This window comes from Sapajus apella, unplaced genomic scaffold (genome assembly GCF_009761245.1).
Source record: "Sapajus apella isolate SASKATOON/1434 unplaced genomic scaffold, GSC_monkey_1.0 scaffold72, whole genome shotgun sequence".
In the NCBI taxonomy this organism is placed as follows: Eukaryota; Metazoa; Chordata; class Mammalia; order Primates; family Cebidae; genus Sapajus; species Sapajus apella.
The window spans coordinates 8,483,064-8,505,206 of record NW_022437012.1 but is presented as its reverse complement, the minus strand read 5'-3'; the positions used below and the strand labels follow the sequence as shown (position 1 = coordinate 8,505,206).

General features: G+C 37.7%; 1 protein-coding gene across 8 annotated transcripts in view; it reads left to right on the top strand.

Moving 5' to 3' along the window:
• The window catches only part of NCKAP5 (NCK associated protein 5), a 976,754-nt gene that overhangs the window by 578,210 nt on the left and 376,401 nt on the right, over positions 1–22,143 (top strand). The window lies entirely within an intron of this gene.

The window sequence follows — 22,143 nt, the reverse complement described above, 5'->3', positions numbered from 1 at the left end:
TGACTAGAGAAGTACAGATCATGTGAAACAGCTGACAATCCAAAACCACAGGATGTGTAATTTCCCATGGCCATTTCTGACTTGCTCTGAGGGGAAGCTGGGAGGACTTTTGCAGCTCTGTCCTGTTGGTCTTAGAGCCTTGGGATCTTGCATATGTGAGTGAGCCCTGGGCACTGGTGTGCCCACGAAGGTTTAGGTGGGCCTAAGCCCCACCTTCAGCATTAAGCTTCTACCTCAGTTACTTGATGAGCATCTGTAGTAGATGCATCTACCACTAGAGTGGATGTGCCATCAGACTCCTCCCCTTCAGGACTCCTTGCCTTTAGCTGTTGGGAATATGGGTGGAAGATGGCTACCTCTCTCTCTGGGAATTGCCCTCAGGCAAAGAGATACTGTTGTCCAAGTTCATGACTCTTATTAGGGTCAGCCTACATCCAATGGCTAATTCATGAGGGGAATAAAGGCCTGGTTGCATTATCCCAATTGAGGACAGTTCTGCAGAGCTGTTCTGGCTCCACAGCTCCCGCTACCCACTTTTATTGTTAATTTCAAGAGCATTCCCCTCATCCTTTGAAATAAATTCCCTGCATGTTAATCTCTGTCTCAGAGCCTGTGTCCCAGAAAAACAGTCTGCAACAGCATCTCAATGAACGAAATCCAAAATAATGTTCTGTAAAGCAGCTTGCCTTCTCAGGCCCTTGCAACCTATCTAACCCTGATCATACTATGCTCTGGCTAAAATATTTCCCTATACTCTCAGGGTCTGGAAGACAGTCTATTTTGAATAAGTAGATCATCTCCTACTTGACTTGGAGTATCCCTTGGTGGCTGGACCTCCCAAGCACCATCTTGGATTTCCTCAGATATCAGCCTCTCCTGGATCAGGCCAGAATTGCCAGCCACACTATGCATTGTCCTTCTAGTTACTCCTGCATAGGCCAGCTGTAAAACTCAATCAGTTGTGTTCATTCCCATTCACATGATCCTGGATTCCTTTTGCCCTTTCCTAATTTTAGCTGCCTATTTTCTTGAAGGCAGATAGAAAAATGGTATTTTCTTTCTTTAAACATAAGTTTTGGTAGCATTAGAATATCTTAGTTAGAAAATCTTTTAAGCTATTGAATATATAGAACTGGAGCTTATGTGAGAAACCATAAAATTCTGGAATAACACTTGTAACAGTGTGATGATATTGCATCCTGAAGAATAGTACCTACACAAATGACACTCAGTTTTCTCTGTTTCATTCAGATTTGGGTTGTCTATTCCCTCAGGGTCTCAAGAAACCACTTGAATTATATAACAGCTAACTCAAAAATGGTTTAAAACAGAAACTTCCACTGTTGCACCTAAATTGAGATAATCTGTCTGGAGGAAGTGTAGGTGCCACTAGACTACATCATACCAAGAAGAGGCCTCTTATGGTAAAAGTTAGCTTTGATCTTAACATTTCGTTTTCCCTACTGACTCTTCTCCACTCCCATACAACCATTGCTAATTTTTTTCAGACTGGCTATTCTAATGTTTCTGAGACCAAAATAAATATAAAGTAGGATTTGGTATGTGAGGGGGTGTACGTTTCCTATTCATTGTATGGGAAACCAGTTTGCTTTTATTCTGTGTAATGGAACATATGGCACTTAGCATCCCATGTTTACAATGTTTTTCATCTGTGTGAGAAGGAGAGAAGGAAAGAAAAAATAGAAGAAGGAAGGGAGAGAAAGAATTTATGTAGATGTGGATGATTTTGAAACAAATGTAATTTCTCTACTTGGGTGGTTATTCTTTAATTAGTTGAATTGGCAAAGTCTAACTTAAGATTCTGACTTATCTTGAGAATTTGTGATAGATCTGAATTTAATTGTAGAATTGTAAAGAAGCATTTAAAGGGTAAAAAGGAAGACAGAGTTTTGGATGATAAGTAAAAGGAACATTTATTGAAAACAAAGAGAAAGATGAAGACGAGGCTGGTTCAATTGTGAGTTCTTCTAACATGAATCATAATTTTTAAATAGCTTCTACAGTTTGGTAATTAAGCCTTTAATTTGTCTTTCACCATATTGATGTACTAAAGCTCCAGATTTCCTTTGTTTTATTCCTGCTAAATGTCCTAGCCATCAATTATGCTTCCTTCAGTTGTAATTATCTTAATGAGGCATATGAGGGAAATACATACATACAGGAGCATGTATACACAAGTATATGCACAAACATTCACACATACTCACACTCACAAACTCCTTCCTTACCTTTTTGCTTGAACATGTGTCCTTAATGATGAATAGAATTAGCAGTTCCCATTAGGATGAATGGAGAGGCCGGGCGCGGTGGCTCAAGCCTGTAATCCCAGCACTTTGGGAGGCCGAGGCGGGTGGATCACAAGGTCAAGAGATCAAGACCATCCTGGTCAACATGGTGAAACCCTGTCTCTACTAAAAATACAAAAAATTAGCTGGGCATGGTGGCGCATGCCCGTAATCCCAGCTACTCAGGAGGCTGAGGCAGGAGAATTGCCTGAACCCGGGAGGCGGAGGTTGCGGTGAGCCGAGATCGCGCCATTGCACTCCAGCCTGGGTAACATGAGTGAAACTCCATCTCAAAAAAAAAAAAAAAAAAAAGATTAATGGAGAATGAATCAAACTGTAATAGCTACAAGAGCTGTATATTGCATTGGTGTCAACAGTTTTTTACCAAACATTCAGTATATCATATGGGATCTCAGAGTTGTTGTCCGAGTACAAGTGAAGCACCAGACAAGACTCTACTACAGCTTTGTTGAGGCTGATCTCCCTGTGACCCAGCCGTGGTCATTGGGGACAGTTAGTAGGATGAGATGGGGGTCCTCTTGCTTGCTGGTAGAGTGTGAACCATGCCACCCTTTCTCTGATTCACATTTCTATATCCCCAAGAGTGTAAATTAACTTAGAGAATATTTTTATTAAGAAGGAAAAATACAGAAATGGCTTTTGCAGAGCTATTTTTACCATTTGAGCTTTTAAATGTTTTGTATGTGCTTTCCATTTTTAGAAACATAATTGTCATCTTTTTTCCTTCTAACATCAAAGTATTCCTTATTCAAGAGCTGTTAGAACTATGGCTGTCGTCAGGCTGTGAACTTATGAGATGTTTCCCTTTTTCTTACTCTGGTGGCTAGAGAGAGAAGATTATTCCCATAACTTACAGGCAATCATCACTTGAAACACAAGATGAAGCTAAATGACTCTGTTCATGGTTCTGATAATTTTTATCCAGTTTGTTGCTGCCCAGAAAAAGTATTACTTCCAAAGCTTAGAGCGCTGTGATTTTAATCAGATGCTAAGGGGACCGCTTCTGCTAATATATCCTCAGTTACATCTCAGATGGACTAGTCCATTCACTTTAATAAGCTTTTAAGTTCTAGTAGAATTTTAAATGAAAAAACAAATTATATGAATGTGGTTACTAAGGGACTATGCTCAGAGAGAGAGAGAAGTTAGAAGGCAAATTACTGTCTGTTGTGAACAATATGGTGTTTGGATTGGAATCACAGTCACTGCCTTTTTTCCCTCCAGTGTCTTAAGTATTCCTTATGCCGGGCCTATCCCCACCCAGAGCAACAATGGACAGTAACATTTATTTTTATGTGAGCAGTAATTTAAAACTTTCTTATTTACCAGGCTTTCTTAGGCTTTTTACAACATTTGTAATAGCTCTGTAAGTTTATTTTCTCTTTGAAAAGCTTTTGCTGCAGTAAAAGAAAACTCTTTAACACTTTTTCTTAATCTGTTTTTTCAGTTGTATAATCATGTGAACGTGGCATTATCTGCTTAGAGGCAAACTTGGTTTTCAGTTCAGCATTCTTTCTGGCACATATGTGATTTTTATATTGTTAGAAGACCCTTTTAGGAAGATTTCTTCTCATACACAAACCGTAATGAAACAAACACTGCACTTAAAATATCGGCGTACATAAAGATTCACTTTCCAGTTGTAATCACTGTTGTTTCTGAGAGGCAGTTCTTTGAACTCTAACTTCATAAAACATTGCAAATTTGTTTACATCCAGTTTGGTTCCCTGATGACATTTTATTTCTAGTTCTATAGCTGATGATGAAAACCCACGCCAAGACACCATTTGTTGATGATGCCAGAATTTTTCTTTCTCCTTTCCCTCAGCACCTCTGTGAGGACAGAAATCAAATGCAATCTTGACTAGTGAGTCACTGAGGTTGGGTCTGATTTGTGTGGCACCAGCTGCTAAGAAATGATGTCTTCGTGGGTTGCAGCACCATGGACAGTTACTGAAGGAGAAAGGAGAGAGAGCTAGGTCTTTCTAGTCTCCATTCCTTCAGTCTGTAGTATTGCAGATGTTAAAGGTGTTTTCCTTGCTCTCAAATGTTACAAGTTTCCTCCACAAAATATATTCCCCCAAAAAGATATCTTAAGTTTCTCTACTTCTGAACAAACTGAAAAAATCCTGGGCAGGAAGAGTCAAAAGTTGGTAGTAACTCACTTTGCTCAGCTAATATCGGATATGAAGAAAGCAATGACTAGAGAGAAAGTTAAGCTGCAGGGGCCTTCCTGAGTACAAGGGCAAATGTGACTTAAAGTGCCAAGAAGAGCCTACAGATTATGGTTGTACATTCTAGAACAAAAGGCCAGCAGTTGTTGGGGGAAAAAAATTGTGATGGGTTTTTCTTTGTGCTAGTCAGAGCTTCTCAGCATTTCGTCACATAAAAACTTTAGAGGAAACTCATATTCAGTTATCAGAAATTGCTTCACCTTGATTTATGATCTGGTCAGACCCTCCTTGCTAAGCTGTGTGAACTCTTCCTACCAGAAAAAGAGAAGCTGCAGATGGATTCAGCATATATAAATGCATGCTGGCAGTGTATACATAACTTCAAACAGCTCAGAGATAATAAATTGAGTGCTCTGTCTATGCCAGCTGAATAAACACATTTATTGTAAATGATATGACAATAGAATTATTGATTATAAATCCAAAGTGTGGCATTTGGAATCACGTCTCCATTTCATTCCTAAGGAAGGGAGTCACTCTTGATCCATTCTGTAGAGGGCAACTTAGTAACATTTCTGGCAACTCTGCTTCCTCCTGCTGTGATTAATTAATCTGGAGTCACTCAGATCTCTCTTTTTGTGTGGATTGCATTAACCTTTCTTTATGCCTCTGAAATAGTATGTACAGCTAGAGCCTTCCGTGGGAGCTGGGCTCTGCCTGCCTCTTCCAGTGCTTGCTTTCTACTTTGAAGTAGGGAGAGACGAGCAGCCAGGAAAGATTGGGCCAATTACATTGTGCCGAATACATTCAAATCCTTACTCTGTAATTTAGGCAGAAAAACACTGATAATTTAGTTATTTTTTTCCCCTCGTGAGTCAATTTATGGGTGCTTTTTATTGAATCTTCTTTGGTCTCATAAAGATTTCTATGTAAACCTTGTAAGCAAATGAACTATAAAGATTGATTCACCAAGAAAATTATTTCCCAGAGCATTTTAGTTAATCCAACTTTGTAGCACATTAATCTCACCAGAAATAAAATTAAATGTGAACTATCTTATAAATATATTTTTAAATCTATAGCCCTGCTATTAAACTTATAGTAGGCAATCTACCAGATCACATACCTGAGTACCTCTGCAAAGAAGACCAGCCAGAATGATTGCATGAATTTTTATCTCCAGTATTTGCTTTGTTCTCACAACAATTGAGTAGCTCAATTGAAGGACATAAAAGTATTTATTTATATAAGATTATGCTAAGTCTTCGTATTTTAAGTTGTGCTTTTCTGTTTTTTTTCCCCCAATGGTTCTTCAGTCATAGTCCTTGTATTATTCTTTTGAAAATGCTGTTTTAATATCTCTACTCCAAATCTGCATAATATACTTAAATGACTCACCATATGTTGCCAAAGAGCATTGCCTTATCTCTTATCTAACAGGAGATACAAGGCCAATCCTCATATAGTGATGCACTAACTTTCTGGTTTCTGTTTGGCCTATATTTTCTTTTTAACCAGAGATCAGAATTCCAAGTGTAAATAGTTGGCTCTTTTGTCTTCACCATGGAGGTTGATATTGAACATTTAATTTATTTTAAAGGTATTACTGTAGCCATTATAATTCCTTATAGGAGCATGGCATCTAGGGTAATAGATAACACTTAGCTTGTTACATCTCTTGGATTATTTGTATTTTATCTTTGATACTCATCATCAGAGAAATTTCAGAAAACAAAAGTATAGCAAGAGATTCGAATAATACTCTGCATAGCAAGCATGACTGAAGATATATATTTTTTCATTTGAACTTACCAAAAAAATTGTGGGCATGTTGCGTTGTCAGTTTTAAATGAAACCTAGTGTTTGGGGAACAGAGAGGTGGTGAGGGGCTCAAGTGAACTAAAATGGGATAGCCATAGTAGCCCAGTAGCCACCAGGTACTACTGGTAAAAGCTCAGTTCTCTAAGAAAGCTTATGATCGATTATGACCTCTCTCTGTCTTCTGAAATTGTATCTCTCTTTTTCTCCTCTTTCATTTTTACTTTCCTCAACAAATCCAAAGAGGAAGTTTGGCAGTTCCATCAGACAATGTGTTCATCTGGTTCTTGGCTCTGTTAATGTTTAAAACTCAAGTTCAAGTCCTAGCTCTGCTATTGATCTGGTTCTGAGCCTTGGGTACAGGATTACTCCCTTTCTTTGAATATCAGTTTTCTTTTTTTTTTCTTTAACTCTTAGGTTTGGTTGTACTTGTGAAGGTTTGTTACATAGGTAAACACATGTCACAGGAGTTTATTATGCATATTATTTTATCACCCAGATGAAATGCGGAAAAAAACTTTAATGCAAATTTCGAGGATTAAATGAGATAATATTTGCAAATGCCTACAGTACAGTGCCTAGCATTTGTGCCTTGTCAGTGGCAGATTTCTCTATAGCATGCAATGCTGTTTGACAGCATTTTACCTAGAATAGAACTTCTTTCAAAATTAAAGTCAGTCCTCAAACCCTGCCACTGCTTTGTCAACTAAGTTTATGTAATACTCTAAATCCTTTGCCCAAATGCCTTGGAATTTGAATTGAATCCCATGTAAAATCTAATTTCTCTACAGTCTAGTAATGAAGCAATTTTTTAAAAGATAAACAGTGTTTTTTAGTATTTTGGGATTCATGGACATGGAAACTTTTACTTTTTCTCTTTTTAGAAGAAACACATCTCGTTCTGGATGTGTTTCTTCTATTTAGTTGCAGTTTCATAGGCAAGAATGCAGGCAGTCCCCATAGCTTGCAGAGGATGGATTCATCAGAAGGCTTATAAGCAGGCTTGGAATCCAGTGAGGAGAAGAGAGAAGCCTGAATGATGAAGCCCACTGGGGAAAGATCATGTCACAAAAAAATTATAAGATATTCAGAAGGCTGCCCAGTATGCTGTCTCCTCATAAATCTTCACTTCCCTTCTAAGAAAAGAGAAACATTTCTTTATTTTGCCCAGTGTACATCTTGGGCAAAGCTTATATTCTTTACCCCTATGTGAACATTTATCTTCATAGCTCCTAAGAACGGAAAATTGGCCCACTGTTGAAATCGCCATTCCATTTTACTACTTCAGATTCTTGATGACATTTAAATAAAAAGGGGACAAGGATTATAGTTGGCAGTGAAGTGGCTTTCAGGGACAGCTGGAAAACGGGAGGGAAGGCAGCCTCATATTTTGATCAATCTAGTCCATAAAATGTATACATAAACACACAGCTATAAAATATATTGACATGAAACACTTTTTCTTTGGCAGTGTTTGTACTTGGTGATATCTGGAATTTTGTGTAAGCTGTTTTTTAGCTCTGAAGGAATGTGTCATGATGGGTATATTGTCTGGGACTCTTTTAGTATGGGATTTTTCCCCTAAAGGGTCTTCCATAGAAGTTTGATATTTTTCTTACCCAAAACACTTCACACCTGCTACTTTTGTGTGTGATAGAGTTATAAAAGAAAAGAAGTTGTCATTACATACGTAAGATTTTTAAAAATTATGCTATTAAATACATCTATCTAAAATAGCTTTAAAAGTTCAGCTCTTGAGATGATTTTCCTAGTCCCACTGAAGTGTTAGAAAGAATGAATATATTTTCTTATGCATTTATTTGGGGTTAACTTAATCTTGGCATCCCACTATTTGTCCTGGAAGCTTAGGGTTCTCTGGCTGCAGTATCTGTTATCATGTTAGTCACCAGATGAATTCAGCTGATTTCATTGGTGAGGAAACTTTCTTTTTCCTCTATCATATTTTATTCTAAGGAAACTGTCATTTGGTCAAAGTAAAACAATCATTCCTCATGCAGACATACCTTGGAGATATTGCAGTTTCCATTCCAGACTACTCAATAAAGTATATATCATAGTAAAGCAAGTAATGTGAATTTTTGTATTTCCCCATGCATATAAAAGTTTGGTTTGCACTATACTATAGTCTATTAAAAGTATAATAGTATTATGTCTTTTAAAAATGTATATACCTTTTTTTCTTTCTTTTTCTGAGATAGCATCTCGCTCTGTCACCCAGGCTGGAGTGGCAATGCCATGATTGCAGCTCACTGCAGCCTCAACCTCCTGGGCTGAAGCGATCCTCTCACCTCAGCCTCCTGAGTAACTGGGACCACAGGTGTGTGTTGCCAGGCCTTGCTAATTTTTGTATTTTTTTGTAGAGATAGGGTCCCACTTTCAGGCTGGTCTCGAACTCCTGGACTCAAGCGATCCACCCACCTCAGCCTCCCAAAGTGCTGGGATTACTGGCATGAGCCACTGTAATGGCCCAATGTACATACTTTAATTTAAAAATATTTTATTGCTGAAAAATGCTAACAATCATCTGAGCCTTTAGCATATCAGAATCTTTTTACTGGTGGAGAGTCTTGCCTCAGTGTCGATGGCTGCTGACTGATCAGGGTGGTGGTTGCTGAAAGTTGAGGGAGGTTGTGTACTTTAGCATGATTCAACAAATTCATCAATGAAGTTTGCTATATCAATTGACTCTTCCTTTTATAAAATATTTCTCTATAGCAAGCAAGGCTGTTTGATAGCATTTTATCCACAGTAGAACATTTTTCAAAATTTGAGTCAGTTCTTTCAGACTCTGCTAGTGCTTTATCAACTAAGTTTATGTAATATTATTAATCTCTTGTCTTTTCAACAGTCTACACAGTATCTTTGCAGTAGTATATTCCATCCTAAGAAACTACTTTGTTTGTTCATCCATAAGAAGTAACTTCTCTGTTCACGTTTTATCATGAGATTACAGCAATCATCTTCAGGCTTCATTTCTAAGTTTCTTGCTATTTCCATCACATCTGTAGTTACTTACACCACTGAAGGTTTGTGTCCCTCAAAGTCATTCATGAGGATTGGAAAAAACTTCCAAACTCCTGTTCATGTGGATATTCTGACCTCATCCCATGAGTCACAAATGTTCATCATGGCATGTAGAATGGTGATCATTTCCAGACGGACTTCAATTTGCTTTGCTCAGATCAATCAGAAGAATCACTATCTGTGGCAGTTATAGCCTTATAAAATGTGTTTCTTAAATAATAGGGTCTGAGAATTGAGATGATTCCATGGTCCAGGCATGGGCTGCAGAATGGATGTTGTGTTAGCAGTCATGAAAATAATTTTAATCACCTTGTACAATTTTAATCACCTTGTATAATTTTAACCACCTTGTACAGGCATGAAATCACCTATGTTAGCAGGCATGAAAACAATTTTAATCACCTGTGTTAGCAGGCATGAAAACAATTTTAATCAGCTTGTACATCTCCATCAGAGCTCTTGGTGACCCAAGAGCTCTGATGGAGATGTACAAGGTGACTTCTTTTTTCTAAGCAGTAGGTCTCAATACTGGATTTAAAATATTTAGTAAACCATGATGTAAACAGATGTGCCATTATCTAGGCTTTGTTGTTCTATTTATAGAGCCATAGGCAGAGCAGACACAGCCTGATTCTTAAGGGCCCTATGATTTGCAGAATGGTAGATGAACACTGGCTTTGACTTAAAGTCACATTGCATTAGACCCTAACAAACAAGGCAGTCAGCCTGTCCTGTGACCCTTTAAAGCCAGGCTTTGACTTCACCTCCTGAGCTATGAAAGTCCTAGCTAGCATCTTGTATCAGCATCTACATGAAAAATCTATTGTTTAGTATAGTCATCCTTATCTATTATTTGAGCTAGATCTTCTGAATAACTCGCTGTTGCTTTTCATCTTTACCTAAAGCACTTGGTGCTTCACCTTGCATTTTCATGTTTAAATGATGATTTCTTTCCTCAAACCTCATGAACTACCCTATGCTAGCTTCAAACGTTTCTTCTGAAACTTCTTCACCTATCTCAGCCTTCATAGAATTGCAGAGAGTTAAGATCTTGTTCTAGGTTAGGCTTTGGCTTAAGGGAATATTGTGGCTGTTCTGATGTCTATACAGACCACTCATACTTTCTCCATATCAGCAATAAGGCTGTTTTGCATCCTTGCCATTCGTGTGTTCTAATTTCCTTCTAGTGTTTTTCCTTTGCATTCACAATTTGGCTACTTATTTGGTGTAAGAGGCCTAGCTTTCAGCCTGTCTTGGCTTTCAGTATGCCTTCCTCACTAAGAACAGTTATTTCTAGCTATTGATTTAAAGTGAGAGTCCTGTGACCCTTCATTTCACTTGAAGACCTAGAGACAATTGTAGGGTTATTAATTGACCTGATTTTAATATTGTTGTGTATCAATTAATTGGGAGGCCTTAGGAGAGGGAGATAAAGGAATCAAGGAAAGGCCAGTTGGTGAAGCATCCAGACCATACATTTATTGATTAAATTAGCCATCTTATATGGGCACTATTTGTGGAGTTCCAAAACAATGACAATAGTCATATCAAAGATGGATGTACTAATAATGAAAAAGTTTGAAACACTGCATGAATGACCAAAATGTGACACAGCAATGAAATGAGTACATGCTTTTGGAAAAATAGTGCCACTACACTTGATCAATTCACAGTTGCCACAAACCATTGATTTGTTTTTAAAACACACACACATACACACACAATATCTTCAAATCACAATAAAATGATCTGTAATACAACAGGACATGGTTGTGTGCTTCAACTTTGGAGCTACAGATCTAAGTGTAATTGACAAAAATGTTCACACAAAATTGCCTGAAAGATCTGTCTTCAGAAAAGTTATGATGGTGTCAAATGTGCACTCCCATATAGTACTTGTAAAAAAAATCCAAGGAAAAGATTTCCTACTTGTCATTGATAATATGTGTTTAATAAATACTTGCTGATTTAAAGACTAAAAGAAGTCCATGTAGCCTTTATCATGGTCATATTTAGCACAGTCCTGCATCTAGACTTATTTATCATTTCACATGTAATTGGCACAAGTCTTCTCTGAAAATGAAAATTAGTAAAGATAGACAATTTAAGTTTTTGCAGTAAGAGAAGCAAATCAGCTTTTTAAAAACTCGACCCCTAATATTTTAAAGAAGAAATTTTAGAATTTATTAGTAAGTATTATTGAATAACTATTATAGATCATTCTGGGTACAATGGAGAGCAATAGGAAAATATGGAAATATATAATAAAATCATTTAAAACTAATAATATGTTGGATTATAAGGAAAAGTACATTTTTAAAATAGGGATGAGGAATGTTGGAATTTAGAAAGAAGATACGGCTTTGGGGGAAGTTTTCATGAAGAAGCCAGAATTGACCTGGACGCTAAGAAATAGAGATGTTCTGGATAGGCATAAAACAAACAAATATGTCAGTTGAGCAGGCCATAGAGACAGTGGTACAGACAAAATAATCCACATCAGACAGAGTATTCAATCAATTCAACTTTCTGCCTGAACTACAAGTTAATGTTGGGGATTCAAGAGTGATCTGCTTATGTAGGTAATATAGGAAAATAGGGAGAGGAGGGACGGATGGAAGCATCCGCACAGGGATGAGTGCCTGCCTCTCCCTCTCTTGTCATATTCTTTTAATAACTGCTGCAAGTAATTTTAAGAAGACAGCATTTATTGTTCTCATAATTAAAGCTCATGATAAAATAAACACCCTCTAAGGGAGGAACGCAAACCTCAGGAGCAGCCTGGCCAGCTGGAAAATTCAGAGATCTCTCCAAAAAGACCAATTGTACTTTTGAATTACTCACCGAAAGGACAGGTGCCATTGCTGGGAGTCATGTTTTCCTATAGCTCTGCATCTGGCTATTATAATGAGATGTGGAGAGAAAATAACTAGTAGATAGACTAAATAATGCAGCAAATGTTGCCCGACATTCTCATTTCATCCTGTGTGTGTGCATTTTAGAGCTTAAATTAGCTACAGTCATTATGTCTATATTGCTATATTGCTTTATTTTGACGTTAGTAATTTTTGATGGAATCTATCTAAAATAGCTTATTTATTCTTTCATGGTGTCTATTCTTTCCAGATACACGTTTATCTAAGCTGGTATGTTGCAGCACACCATCTTGTAGCCTTTTCAAGGTGGCTGACCTATTTCATTCCATACTTTAAGATAAAGATGAACTGCTTCGGGATGTTATTTAACACTAGAACTCACTCTCCATTCTTAGCTCCTTACTACTTCTTTTCCAGGCACCCTAATTCTTGGCTCTGTGTATCACCTTTGATATCTGTTTTCTATTCTTTTTTTTTTTTTTTTTTTTTTGATGATTCACTCAGATTCCCTTTTGGCTGATTGGACTACAGTTCTCTCTTGACTCTTAGATTAGTATACTAGTATATGCCCTGATTTTAGTATTAACTCAGGACTCTTAGGAACAATGCCTTTCTCTAGATTGGTCCTTTGTGATAACACCACTCCTCATTCCTTTCTCTCCATTTAATTTTCTGAATTATAATAGTTGAGTCAGGAAAATGTGGAAAGTTCAAATTAGACTTTCAAGAGGTAGATCAATAGACAACCGTGAGGCCTTCTACAGAAATGTTCAATTTTTTTTGTTGATATGTTCTATAGCCACTTTTCATCAGGGTTTTCCTTTTGTTTGATGGAGCAATAATGCCTACTCGCTTACAAGCCAAAGCTCTAACAAGTGTCAGCCTGTGACTCATGATTTTCCTGAACAATGAACCGTGGCGTCCTGGACATCTGATTGCCAAGGAAATCCCAACTGGATTTAATAAGAGTGTCATATGTCATTCTACCTTGTGAGGATGCTTTACTTTCTAGTTTTGAATTTTCTCTTTGTACTTTTTAATATTTCTAACCCTACTAAAAGCTCCTTAAATTCTTTTCATCGCCGGTGGATTAAGTTCAGAACTCAAATTCCTTGGCCTGGTTGTGATTTCACTCCATCTACCTCCCCTAGGACATTGACCAGCTTGACATTCCGTAAACACTTAGGGGCACACCGAATGCTCATGCTATTCCTTGGAATGCATGTTCTTCTCCCAGGCTCTCTCTTGGCATGTTGCAGTGCTAACAGGGCCCCACAGGAATGTCTGTCTCTACGTTAGAACTTCTCCGACACCTCAGCCAGCAATAAACCCCTCTCTGATAGATCTTTCATAAAATGTGGTGCCTTTCTTTAGTCATTAGCATATTTGGCTTTGTTCTATGGTATTTCCTTACAGATTCTCTCCCTACTGAGGTGGGGAGGTAACATATCATCATACTGCTAATACTTCATTAAACAAGGTGTGATCTCCATCAATATTTGTGAAAGGAATAATTGAGTTTCTGGGTAAATATTCTGGAACAAAGCATTTTAGAATTAGTGTATAATTAGATACCACCTGCTTTTTCTTGCATGCCCAGACACTTTTAGCCTTAAATTTTGTACCAGCCTGCGACTTGCCTTTGCCATCTTCCTTGATACAGATAAACACCACAGGATTATGGAATGTGTGCTGGCTTCATCCATCATATACTGCATCTATTCATCTATTTATCCTGCATAGAGTATTTGCATTTCTAATGGCAATTAATATGAAATTTTGAGGTTAAATTATATATGGTTTCTTATTTATTGGGTTGCATGCTACGTGTTTGATGAAATGCTCTCATCGTGTTTGCTTTTGCAGTTTAAATGGATTACTTAAGAATTAGGGAAAGGGAGAATTAAAGGATTTACAGTGCAGCACTGCAAAGAAGTGTTTCCTTAGTAACTAAAACCAAAGTTATGCAGAGACACCAAGAACCGGAGCTTGCTTTGAAATCTTACCCTGTAAGCAACTTTAACTTGAAAAAATAAAATGGAAATTAGCCAAAGACAGTAGAAATGGTAAGGGAAACAGATTAGACTAGTGCTCATTTGCATGGCCATGCATGGCACAGTAGGATTCAGAGAGTAAAGAAAGTTAACCTTTGGGTTTTTTTTGAAGGTAACTTTGCAAAGTCATACAATTAAAATTGCATGTCTGTAACCAAGCTGTATTTCAGAAGGAAACATTTAATTGTAAAATCAAGAGTCTGGAAGTAGAGTTGTGATTAGGATAGTTCGCCAGTCGATAGCAAGCACGTCCCTAGAATACTAGTTACCATTTGCCAGTCGACCAAAGACTGATTTTCTTGAGGATCTTTGATAAAAGGAGACCAAGGATGGCAAACTTCCAGCCAGGAGTCAAATCCCTCCTCCAGCAGACAGCATCTTTCTTTCTGGACAGTGTTATTCTAATCATGAAAACTAAAGCTATGGGAGGAATGCTTGTTAGACCTGACTGCTCTTGAATAAAAACTCTCCAAGGATCTGAGCAGACAAAGAGCTGTAAAGAATGGTTTACCGGCTAACCAAATGAAAGGCGGGAGGGGCAGTAGGTACTTGGTTTTATCACTCTGAATGTTATAGCTCAGGTGACTGGGAACTAAAATATGCCTCCATACTGTGCTTTCTTTCCTCCCACTTTTCTTTGTTTTTATCTCCCCCTCTCACACGCCATCCCAAGGAGCATGCCAAAACATTAGGAGTATTCTTTTGATTTTGATTTTTTTCTCCCTACCATTCTTCTTAATTACTGCTTTCTTAGAATTTTCTCTTCTTTTGCCCTTTTAAAGAGACCATTTTAATGTAATTGTTCCATTTGTTGAATGTTCTACATTGTTTATCAATGCAGGAAGAAAATAGACTTTTTATCCTACCTAGATTAAATATACATGTTTTTTACATCGAACTCTCCATTTTTTACACCCTTTGCCCATCTCCCACCTCCATCTCAACATACTTTTCTAGAAAGGTAGAAAACCAACCCTTTGTCCCTTCATTCATCACCCACTGTCAGCTTTGGTGTCAGAATGTCCTGGTAGTTGTGGACTGGCTCCAGATTGGGGTAGGGGTTCTGCTATGTGATTATAGTTCATGGTTTCCTGATTTGGCTAGTGTAAATGGCACAGAGAAGATAGAGGTGGATTTGGTTTAATGTTGTGTTTATTTTGTCATTGATGAAAAGTGAAAGCAAGCTTTACGGAAGCTCTAACTTGTAAACCAAGAAATTTAACTTGCACTGCTGATGACAACCAATGACAAATGTTTTGTCACAAATATTCAAGGAGAGGCAGCTAGTAGACACAGAGAAAGTACAGTTTGTTCATTATTATGGTCCCAGTATTAGTATAATTCCTGGTACTCTGTCCGTTTTGAGTTTGGATATTTCATTTAATCTCTCTAGACCTCACTCCTCTCATCTACAAACTGAGAGTATCGAATCAGGTCAATAAATTATCTTTTAACCATATTTATGCAGCATTCTTCATATACGTTTTGAAAACCTACCATTTTCTAGAACCCATGCTTAAAAATGTTTGATAGTAACTTGGGGGAGATACATTTGAGTATCTTAAAACATGATTAAATCACCTCAGGCATAGCAGATTATTTTCTTCTTTTAAATATTCACAGTGCATTGGAAAATAAATGATCAATTGCTTTTTCATGAGCTTTAATCCATATGTCCTGTCTCTGTTAATGCTTTGAGGTGCTTAGTGTGAGGACTTGTTGCAGGCCTGGGTTTGGCATCCTGTGAGTGCGGGCAAACCATCCATCCTCCGTGGGTACCCAGGACTTGCTGAGCCCAGCACCTGCTTTAATTTTGACCAATTGAATCTTGGGACTGCTCCAGCCCACGTTCCTTTCATGTTGCTCAATAGCAGCTCTTTAACTAAATGTTCATCTGGCAAATGAGATGAAAAATAATTTCTGGTAAAAGTAATTTCCTAAGACCTTTGTGGTCTTTCCTCACCTGCCTTGTGTTCAATGTAAGAAAGTTACTCTGATTGAAATGAAGCCAGCTGTCTACAAAGTAAGGTCGTTAGGGTTGCTTAATTAAAGAAAACGAGTTTAATTAGTTAAAGAATAAGTTTAACCCCAGATCAGCAGTAGTCTCTGAGGACCACACAGAGGGAATAATTAGGAAGTTGGCTTTTATTTCTCTTCTCCCAGTCTCAAATCAGTTTTCTTCAGTAGAAAAGTGAAAAACATCTGATCTTGAACAACCCATACTCTTGACAAGATTAAGAAAAAAAATCCATTAATCTGATTACTTTACCTTCAGAGTATTAAAGGATTCAAATTGCTAAGTTTCTCTAAATTTTAATGATTCCAACAGCACTTCCATCTGAGAATCTCAAAGAATTTCACAAATGTGTTCAGTCGCGCATATACTTCAAAGCAAGCACTTTTATCCGTCTTTCTTTTTGGTGATAAAATCGAGACAAAGAAAGGTTAACAAATATTTTCAACCATCAAAGGCTGTTGGGTGAAAAATGAAGAATGTAAGTGACCTTTCGTTCAGTTCATTACTCAAATAGTTGGTCAACATTTTACAAAACTGGTGTAGACCAACCCCCTTCAGAATGTATGTCTGAATCTTAAGGGGCATATTTTGATATAAAAATGTAGAAAAATATGCCTAGACTAATGTTTCATAAAATGAATAGCAGCATAGATAATGTGCTCTGAATTACAATTTCATGTATTATATTCCAGGCTGAATTGAGCAGAGAAAGAAAATGTTGTTATTCCTTCCCCAAATAGATTTAGTACAAAGTGTGTTATCATCTTTGCGTGGTTTTCATTTTACAAATAGGAAAGATTACTTTATATTAGCCAATGGAATGCAGATCTCAAATCATGCAAAGGTTACTCATTTTTTTTCCTACCTAAATAAACTCCCCTAATAAAAAAAAATCTCTTTTTCCCTCACCAAGATACCATTCCTAGTTATTCCTTTTCCAACAAGGTTGCCTTCTCCCTAATTTTTTTTTCTTTTTGCCTTTTCCCCTTCCCACCCACTGAACCTTCTGCACACAGTCAGTTAATATGTCTCTGCGGAGCCCTGGTTTTGTGACTACGGCCATGCCAAGTGTTGTGGGGAATCCTGGAGAAGAATGACACCCAGTCTCTCCCCTCAAGTGGCACTTCGACCAAAGATATAGAAAGAACATTGGAGGAGTTATAAGAAACCCAGTAGGTGCTAAATTGTGAATTACCAGGAAGAGCAATGGGTGGTCAGAAAAGGGAAAGGCCAGCACTGTAGGTGATAGCCACCTCCCTTCAACTCAAAAGGATGTGTGATCTATTGTGCCTTAGTATACTGGGCCAAACTGACAATTACCTATTTATGAATGTCTCCTTTGTCCCCATTCTGTTGGAACTTCTTGGGGCCAGGTTCATACACCTTTTGGCTTTAGCACTAGGCCAAGGAATTAAGCATGGTTGATGTTCAGTGTTCATGTGAGGTTTCCTTGGGTCAGATTTTGGAAAGACTACCTGGGGTTTAGGTTGAGTGACCATCGTATGCTGGAGCCCTGGAGCCACAAGCGCAAGTCTTGGCGACTGAGACGAGCAGGAATGGAATCTCCAGGTGTCTCTGGGCTGGGTCTCTCTGTATGAATGTGTTCCGAAGGGAAATGAAATAAACCAGTTAGTATTTTCTACCACTTACACCTCATGACCACTGACTGCTTAGGTGTACTGTGGAAAACTTGCCTGTGCTCACATTCTTCAGAGCTCTGTCTGCGGGATTTGAGATCATAGAAATACTCAAATGAAAACCTCAGTTCAGTGTTTTTGCAGCGATATAGAGATTAGACAGTCATTTAGCTGATAGAATAATAGTTAGTTAGGCAAGGGCTCCTCCCTGTTGCCATCATTTGGAAATCTGATGTCTCTTTATACTTTAGATGATAATGGAGCCTTTACTTTTTTAACTGTTATAAATGTATGGAAATTGAGGTCTGGTTGATCATAGTGTGTTTACAGGAGAATTCAAAATCCAGAAAAGATCATGAGATTTGAGACCAGAAAGCCAGGGTTCAAAGTCTGACCCCTGCCCTTAGGCCTCTGCTCCCTTTATCCAGTGATTACACTGCTCCGAACACTGTTAGTCACTATGAATGATGACACCAAATCTACAAGTTATGGAGACAAGCTGAACCAATGCATATTAAAATCATCTTAGAAATTGAAAAGCCTTTTTAAAAACTGAATAGTAATAACAATTGTTATTCTATTTCTATTCCAAATATCTATAGGAAGTGCTAAACTTTCAATAACAGAGGAAAACATGTCTGGTAAAATGAGTGGTATATTACTAGGTAGAATTTTAATTTGCTTAATAAACTCTCATACTGTGCAGATAATTCTGACATAGGACAACATTTTGTTAATTCTAAAAATTATCCACATATGGCCTTCACATTCATGATGCAAACAAGTATCCATTATAAACCGGTGGTAATGGTTTCTGAAAACTTAAGATTTTAGTTAAAATATATTCAGTTATCAATCACTAGAATGTTAGTAATTATGGACAAGGTAACCAAAGGTTAACCATTATTGTTTCAGCCTTTTTTAATGCAGTGGACTGCATATGCTGCTTATCTTCTATATGCCAGGCCCATTTAATTGTCCCCAAAGCTCTGTGCAACAGCTCTTCAGGTTTGGCTTATTTTACTAAGAAAACCAATTTAGAGAGGTTAGAAGATGCACCCCAGTTCCCACAAGTAGTGAATCGTATGTGCCAGGTGTCTCCAAGTCCAACCCAGTGCTCTTTTCACTGCTACACCACGGGGCAATTTGATTATAAAGATGTGCCTTGTGCAAAGGACTTGGGTCCTCCGTTGACTGTAAGCCTCATACCACAGTGAGGCTCTGTGGAAGGTATGCGGACCACAATCATCTCATACTCAAAGGAGCCTTGAATCTGAATCTTTAGGGATTCTAAGACCTCAGTTTTACAAGTAAAAGCTTTTTAATGCACACATTTTGTGAGGATTTTTCTCTCTATTCTTCACTGTGCATGCAGGCCAAAGTTCTGCTTTTGAATATGGGCTTCTTTTTATATATGCAGCTTTGCAAATCGTTTTTTCAAAGCTGTAACAAGCTTTGCCAGTGCTGCTTGCTCCAAATGAGTGTGATTACTGGTTAATCAGAATGGTTAGTGTAAGTGAATGGATGTTGTAATATGAATAATTGTAAATGTTGACTCCCTGTTCCCTCTTGAAAACAAGCTGTTTCAACCAGCTTAATGAGATTTTTCTGGAGTGTTTACAAATTTTAAATAATTAAAATTAAATTGAATTGAAGTTATTTGTAATTATAACTGCATTTACATCATTATCATCCAGGCAATTAGAAGGAGGTAGGGCAGATGAGGCTTTTCAAGTTTAAAGTCACATTCATTATTTGCAAAAAAAATGATAGCAGATATTTTCAAACGTTTCTCATTTCAGTTAGCCAGAGGAAAAATACCTTGAGAGTTCATAGTCCAGCATGTTTTCTTTCATTGTCTTTTTCAAACATATACAAATTGGATTCCCTTCATAGGAAGGCTTTTAAGGATTATTGCAAGTCTTGGCAACATTGATGACTATTAAAAGCTCACAAGGAAGCAGTAGTTTGGGCATGAACAGGCATTAGATTCTGTGAGGTAGACCCCAGGGGGCTGCTGAGACTCATCTATCCAGAGGTTTCTGAAAAGTCCCTAACAGCACTGTTTGTAATTTGGTCCTGAATAAGGGACGTGGGACTGAAAAACAAAGTCGTGTGTTCACATAGCAGGCATGGCAAGTAGCCTGGGTGATGAAGACAGTGTACAGTTCGCCGTCATCATGGTAACTGAAGCAGCCAGAAACAAATGTAATTGAATTTACTAAAGTATGTGTAGAAAAATGCTTTTTAAGTGGGTTTCTGTGATCAAAGAAGGGAACAAGGGCAAATCACTCTGTAATATGTTTTCATATGAGTTGTTTTGGTAAGCCAACCTGCCAATTTACTTGGCTTGTGGAGATGGAACCAATGACAGGAAAGGCAGGTACAAGGATGTTTAGATACTCAAACTCCAACAGAAAGTGCAGTCTGTTCTCCCGACCCCTTATGTTTCTTCCCTTCTGAATAAACCCCATGCTGATCTTTTCTCTTCTAGAAATTCCTTTTTTCTTTTTCGAAAATCATGTAAATCATTGACAGTGCTTTGCCTTTTGCCTTATATGGTTTTTAAATGATTTTTAAGGAGCTAGGTAGTTTCTCTGTAGTGAAATTTAAAACTTCATCTGGGCCAGGTGCAGTGGCTCACTCCTATAATCCCAGCACTTTGGGAGGCCGAGTTGGGAGAATTGCATGAGCCCAGGAGTTTGAGACCAATCTGGGCCACATAGTGAGACCCTGTCTCTACAAAACTAAAAAACTTAACTGGGCGTAATGGCACTTGCCTCTAGTCCCAGCTACTTGGGAGTCTGAGGTGGGAGGATCACTTGAGCTGGGGAAGTCAAGGCTGCAGTGAACCTTGACCTCCCAATGATCGCACAACTGCACTCCAGCCAGGGGGACAGAGAGAGACCCTGTCTCAAAATAAATAAGTAAATAATAAATATCAATAAAAAACTCAATTGGAGGGACTCTACTTTTGAGTCATTTGTTTAAGAATTTAAAACTATTTTAGAATTTTCAATTCAGCAAAACTAAAATATATTCAATTTTTGGGAATACAGATATTTTGAAAAATTAAATATTTCTGTGCATGTTGCATAAAGACTAATATACAGCGATGCCTCCTTATCTGTAGTTTCACTTTCCAAGATTCCAACAACCACAGACAACCATGGCCCAAAAATATTAAATGTAAAATTTTAGAAATAAACAACTCATCAGTTTCAAATGGCATTCTTCTGAGGAGCATGATGAGATTTCTCATCCTCCTGCTCCATCCTGCCCTAGATGTGAATCATCCCTTTGTCCAGCATATGTACACTGTAGATGCTACCCACCTGTTAGTCATTGCATAGCTACTTGCTTATCAGAACAACTGTCATGGCATCCAGTATTTTCAGTGTTTGTGTTCAAGTCAATAGTGGCCTAACACTACATCACAATGGCTATGTCATTCACCTCTCTTCATCTCATTGCAAAGGCATTTTATCATCTCAAATCATCACAAGAAGAAGGGTAAGTCCCGATACAATAAGATATTTAGAGAGAGATACTACAGTCACATAGCTTCTATTACAGAATGTTGTAATAGTTCTAGTTTATTAGTAATTATTATTGTTAATCTCTTACTGTGCCTCATTTACAAATTAAACTATCGTAAAAATATGAATATATAGAAAAACATAGTATACACACAGGGTCCCACATTATTCACTGTTTCAGGCATCCACTGGGCACCTTGGAATGCATCCCCCATGAATAAAACGGGACTAATGGAAAGAACCCTTGTCTTCCCAACACTTAGATTAAGAAATGGAATATTACAAATAGAATTATGACCACCTTTGTATTTCTCTTTGATCTAATTTTCCTCCTTTCAGTCTCAGAGTTAACCTGACCTTAAACTCAGTGTCTTTTAATTCTATGTATTTTCTTACTTTTTAACATTTTCATGGGTCTCAAGTGCATGCATAGTATTGTTTTCCATTTATAAAACATTATAAGCTGGCAACAAACTATATGTATTCTTCTGTACCTCTGTTTCTGGCTCGACACTGTGTGTGAGGTTTATCCATGGAGACAGCACATTTTTTCTGTGCTGTGCAGTGTTCTATCATATGAATAATCTTCAGTTGTTTATCTTTTCTTTGCGACTCTAAACAGTGCTGCTAAGACCTTTCTCTTCCTTTCTCCTTTT